Below are 6000 nucleotides of genomic sequence, written 5' to 3' on the forward strand. Positions count from 1 at the left end.
ACACGTATCGTGTCGATGCTTCTGCTTCCTCGTGTCGCCACTTTGCATTATCCCACATACGTTATGTCTCTGAGTACTTTGAATGTTATCCCTGTGGTATGTAGGAAAATATGAAATTATTTCAAGCGATTACAAAGGGAATGAGATCGTCTTTTATAGAGAAAAATATATATGCCTGTCGTTCCAAATAAAATGTTCACTTTTGGAACATTTTGTTCCTAGACGTAACCCAAGTCTGTCTTTCCTTATGTCAGATTTATTGAATTTTCTATACGGTTTCCACAAACCAATAAATGATTTAACAAGCATAAAATTTCCAGCTTTCCGATCTTCGTTCGTGTATATTTAATAAATCAATATGAGAATCGACATCTAGAATTTAATTTATACACAATATCTATATCATTACATTGTATCAAAAGTATTATCTGTCCATCGAGTATTCGATCAATCTTAGTTTTATAGTTTTTTTATTTACTTAAAAATTGAATTGTGAATCAACAAGCTTTCCGAATAATCCAATACTTTCAACGAAAACCAATTTGTACGAATCATGTTTCTTTGAAACAACGTTATTTACCTGATCGTATACAGAATTTTAAAAATAATATCGAGATGATATCGAAAACTATATATATATACTGTGACGTTTAAAAATCACATGACTCTCAGAGAATGTCAGTCGCAAAAGAATAAAGCAGATTTACAAAACATGTGTCCCCAAGCTGAAGAAAACATCGGTGAGGAGTGGCTACAAGCTCGGCCGCTTGACATTTAAGCTTTGACGCTGGCTCATACTCTATGTCTGAGAGTATAGCCGCCTTTAAAGGCTATTTATTTCCGATCTCTCGCGTTCACTATCTTTTATACCTCCCGGGAATGATATTCACCCGGGCGAATTGATCTACGGTAAAGGTTACAAATGGTCGAAACGGGAAGACGATCGGTATGCACGATATTTTACTTCCGCGCCATGTCCGTTGATCATTGTTAGCGAAGTCTTATCGTGAGCCATTGCCTTCGCGAGCTCGGGACGCAATACCGTTCGACTGACAAAAGTCGATAAATAAGAGTATGCTTTTCATTTGCATTATATTAACCCTGGCGCGTGAACGTCGATTCCATTTTCCACGGTGCCAAGTCAATTTCATGCCGGGAACGTACTTGTCCGTGTGTCAATCCTAATGGCTAGTCGCGTGTCGCTCGTTACATGATTACAATTTATCCGGATGGGATGAATACTTCATTGGTGGATAAGTTGAAGAGCCAATTTCAGGTCTGTCGTTTTGTACCGTCTGATTTTAAACAATGATCCTGATCCACGATGAATATTCATGTGTTATTTTTTAAGAAAATTCTGTCTCTGTGACGAGCTGCCTTTCACAGCAGCGAACTGGAGTGAGTTTTTACAGCACGTTGAAACGTATAACCGACAGTTCCGGATTTCTTTAGGCAATTACGACGTTTCAATGAGACAATTTGTTTGCTACCTTTTTTGCGAAACGTCAAGAAGCAGGTTTTGTGGGTTAACGGAAAGTTGGAACAATTAAAAGTTTAACTTTCTAACCGTAATCATAGTATTACATGAGTCTCGGTTGTGCTTCCGCGAGAATAATGCTCTGCCGCGCGGTTTTATATTTTATAATATATTTTTCTTCCCTTTTTCGCTACTAAAGTTTCAATAAATGTGAATAGAAGGCCACAGAAAAGATATGAATAAACATAATAGAAACAGGAAATAGTAACTTTGTAAACAGGGGTCCAAGCAAACTTTATGCGTTCTCTTTATAATTTTACCAAATGCAGTTCAGCTTTATGTTGACAATTGTTACTGGCATCCATTCTTCTAAAAAACCTTTGTACAAACTTGTCGCTATTATTTGAACCGCCTTTTACATCAAGTACTATTACGTTGTAATTTAAACAGGGGCTCGATCTTTAAAATTTAAAGGTTACCTAAATGTCAGAACTTCAGGAAGAACGACAACGTGAATCCAACGAATCGATAACTTCGTCTATAACGATTTCCCTGTCTCGAGCTTTCTGTGCGTTGTGTGATTTCGTTTTCGCGCGTACCTTGTCTAACCAAACTTCGTCTATTAAAATAAATGTTTTGAATGCATAACGAGTAAACAGTTGGAACGAGGGATGACGATCGCGTGCCGATTCGTTGGTAATGAAATCAATTGTTAGGACAGCCCGTGTGTCGCGTGCTTCCGTCCGCGGCGTCGATATTTCAACGATGCTCGAAACAATGAAGTGTGTTTTACCGAAGTTAAGCTCACAATAGCTGACGAAATCAGCTCATTGTTCGGCCGGGGGAGGTTCGTTAGCAAATACGCAGTGTCGATATTTCTGAAACAAATCAACGGAGGTCTCGAGCCCACGCGTCCAGTAACGAACATTCAACTGTTGTGCATTTCGCTTCGGAACGTTCACTCTCGAAGTCGATCGATCCAAACTTTCGCGACGTTCGCTTCAAATATTCTTCAAATTTCGAGTACCTACGTTTTTTCCTTCTACTTCGTCTGGGTTTTCCAACGATAACTTACATCGTTGAATAGCAGAACAGAAAAAAAGAAAGGAATGTTACTTTTGTTCGAGAACGTCGCGCTTCGAGGAGTTTGGAATCGAGACAGAGGAAATCTTTCGACAAAGATTCAGAGGAATGATCGTCGAATCTTTTGCTTCGCGTTGAACGTACGACGAGGTTGCGGTATTATTGATTTCCAGGCGTTGGCGAATCATGTTATTAATGGTTTCGGCAAACTGATACGTTCAACCGCAAAACCATCGTAAACGTTCATATTAAGCGCACAGCACGACGAGGATTGTTCGGTGCTGTATTCTTTTCGATTGTACAGGTTGCTTCTAAAATGGTGTTAGCCGTGAAGATTCGTTACACGGGAAGGAAATCTCGGCTTCCGCGGGTGGAGATTCAGAAATGCTTCCTTCCTGAATTATAGATATCTTTTGCTCGCTGGGAAGTTGCGCAAGAACTTCTGCAAAGTTTAAAGCATTGTGACAATAGAATCAGTGTGTTCGTCTCTTGTCTTGAGAGAATCGTTGGAAAGGAACCGGTGGAAAGATTAGAATTTCTAAGAAAACAGACTTTTCGTTATTATAATACATACAATAAAAGATATAGTTGCGAATCGAGAAGAAAGTAAGAAGAAAGTAAAGTTGCGTGTTCTATCTTCTTTGGCAAAGTAATTGAGTATTTAATGTTACTTTCGAGGATTATGTTCTTTAATTTGTTAAACTCTTGTAATTTCATTCTATATACTTTTATGAGAAATTAATTTTCTAGTTTTAAAGTTATAAATTCTTTTTTTATACAGAATGAAAAGTGGATTTTATCGAAGGTTTAATCGTTTAAATAGAAATTTTTCCCCTTTTAACTAGATACTACGCTTCGAAGATCTGATCTCTTTGATATCGAATAAATTGCAATATTGCAAAACTTTTTTAATCACGGACCATTTGTATAATAGGGCTCGATATAATTAAATGAAATTCATGGAATCTTGTTTCGTGTTCTACGTAAAGATATCGACAATTGTTCGGATTAATATTCATCTTTGTATAATTAAGTTATTTGATTGCTCGAAATATGAGGTATTGAATTCACAAGATTCACATTGCAATATACTTTTAATTATTTATCTCTATATTTATTGGATCTTCATTTACAAGAATTCGATACCTATTGGATTTTTTATACAATTTTACATAGAATCAATATACAGAATAAATATGCATAAAACATTCTATCCGATGTTCCTCAATAAACTTCGCGTTGGAACATAATTGCGTTTGATTAATTTCGAGAATAAAGTCGGAGACAGTGACCAAACAACTGCGATCTAAGCAAAATTATTGTTGACCAGTAGAAAACCTTGGACATTGCAAAACAGAGCACGAACCAATATCGAGGCACCACTAATAAAATAGCAGTGTCGTAACGTTGGTAATACATGGTTGTACTATTGGAAACTACTAAAAATACAAATCATAATCGATCAATGGGAAATCGATATAAATTCCGCGACGAGGCAAATATTGAGCTATCTCTGTAACTTGTATTTCTTAATATAGAAACACGAGTCATTTAAATTTACAATCATAAAGCTACAATAAGCTACAAAAATCAGGGGATCTAATATTTTTAAAAATAACTGTAACAATAATCTCGAAGCATATACAATTTCATGGTATTTTTTAAATAAGTTTTCGTATAAAATAAAAAAGAAAGAAATAATTTTATCGAACTGCATAAGAAATTTCTCGTTTCGATCCTGTTTCAATTTTCTCTCAAGTGGGCGCCGTTTCGATCAAAAGTTTATGAAAGAGATGGAAGCTGCGAGGTGTGTCATATCCGGTAGATAAGAGACTCACTAGGGGCGCAAATAAGGTTTCTTCGTGCAATAACGGTTCTCGATACTCGCATCGGCAAATTATCCTGTTGCGAAATTCGTACTAAACAGCGCATTAAAGTACCGAATCACGGCTGAATAAAACTTTCCTGCAAATTCTACCAATTCAAACGATAGTTCGCCATTGGATGTTGAGCAGTTTTACTTTTATCACTTTAGTTTCTGTACAAAATGCTTATACGTAATTGTTCTCGGGATAATTCATACCAAAGAAATGTTACGAACTTTTTGACTACGTAATTAGTTTCCACTGATTATAAATCGAACGAATATATAAAAACGAAGGTATAAAATATTTCTGACAAGAACGTTAAATATTCAACTATATCTATAGAATACAATAAGTCGAATATTAAATAGAAAACAGCTTTTGAAAGAAAAACCTCATGTATTTATATATATGGCTATTTTTCTATCGAACACGTATTAAAAAATCTATCGATAAAAGATAAAAAAAACTTTACGATAAGTAAGGAGCAGTTTAACACCCCCTCTCATTCTCATGTGTGTACGTCTATCATTTCGTCGTATGACCGCATATTGATTACACTATGAATAGAATGAAATAGAATGTTAATCTCATAAAAAAGCTGATCACAGAATTACACGCAATTATCATTATGTTGTTATTATATGAAATTATTGTATAATAAGTGTTATAATCCATTGCAAAATAATCTTTACATTTTTCCATATCGACGCGTATTATTTGTCACGTGTAACGAACAGAATAATGTTAGACAATTTAGAAATAAAAGAAATTTAAAGATTAATGAACTCCAGCAGCGAAGCACCAAACATTTTTGCGTAATTCACCGGACAAATTAAATTCCAGCGGCAATCTCCGCTCGACGTTACAATTAGCCCTCGCACTATCAGCTCGGGCGGAATGAAACTCGCGGGTGCACACATGCTTCTTGTCATCCCACCGCGTCCGTGTTTAATGTTAATTTAAATTCGCACCACCGCGACCGTCTCGTCGAATTCAACCACTCGAGTTCCTTTGCACCTCGCGCGCGTACGACTTGCGCGCACGTTCGAGCGGGCAATAATTTCTTTTGATGTAAGAAAGCTTTTAATTACGTGGCGCGAACAGGTCGACCGAGAATATGGTCAAAACGCGGCTCAACGATACCTCAAGAAACTTTTCCCCAAACGCCGCGTTTTCCGCACGCAACCATGTCTGCCAACGTACAACCTGATTGTACCTACATACGTGCAACCTGTATGGCAGTTATCGCTTGAACAGAGTCCGTCTATGCGTACTCCCGTCATGCTAATTACTCTGTCTAGGTAATGACGCGGTGAGTCTTTCCACCGGTGGAAAGATCTCTGAATATCTGTTAATTGTAGCGTGTCAGAAAGGACGTCGCGTCGTTGTACAGGAACATTGTGTTTTCTCGTTGGCTCTGCGCGGGATTTACTTTTATGTATGAGCCTCCAACGAGCCGTCGTTACACGTCGAAACCTTATTTAACACTTTAACCGTTGGACACAGCTAGACGAATCTTTTTCCATTGAAACTGACGCATTGGATTTTAAATAATATTTCATGGTTTCAAAT

The sequence above is a fragment of the Bombus pascuorum genome, chromosome 5 (genome assembly GCF_905332965.1).
Source record: "Bombus pascuorum chromosome 5, iyBomPasc1.1, whole genome shotgun sequence".
NCBI lineage: Eukaryota > Metazoa > Arthropoda > Insecta > Hymenoptera > Apidae > Bombus > Bombus pascuorum.